Raw genomic sequence first — 579 nt, 5'->3', positions numbered from 1 at the left:
GCATCTCTCTCAGCTCACAACAAGTTTGAGCCTCAAACTCTTGGGCTCAAGTGCTTGTCTTGCCTCAGCTTCCAGAATAGCTGGGACTATAGTTGACCACCACAACATGAGGACGAGGTCTTGCTCTAGCTCAGGCTGGTTTCAAACTCATGAGCTCAGACGATCCACCTGTCTCGGCCTCCCAGAGTGCTGGGATTACAGGTGTGAGCCACCATGCCCCAAACATAAGTATTTTAACCAGATGTGTTATTTTAAACCAGGCGTCCTCAAACTACAGCCCACGGGCCACATCCAGCCTGCCGAGGACATTTATCCAGCCTGCTCGGTGTTTTTGCCCCTGCTGCCTGTCCTGCTTAGCAGCCGACTCATCCCGGGGCCTACAGTCTGGCCCTCCAATGGTCTAAAGGACAGTGAACTGGCCCCCTGTTTAAAAAGTTTGAGGGCCCCTGTTTTAAACACTGTAACATCATTATAATAATTCAAAGATCCATTCAAAGGCCACTTTTCTCCAGAGTTAAGATGATATATCAGAGTCTGTGTTACAGTAAAATTTCACCGTTTTTTGGTTATAGGTGGGTA

This window comes from Otolemur garnettii, unplaced genomic scaffold, assembly GCF_000181295.1.
Source record: "Otolemur garnettii isolate 467f Iridium unplaced genomic scaffold, OtoGar3 scaffold00252, whole genome shotgun sequence".
In the NCBI taxonomy this organism is placed as follows: domain Eukaryota; kingdom Metazoa; phylum Chordata; class Mammalia; order Primates; family Galagidae; genus Otolemur; species Otolemur garnettii.
Note: the sequence above shows the minus strand (reverse complement) of the source record.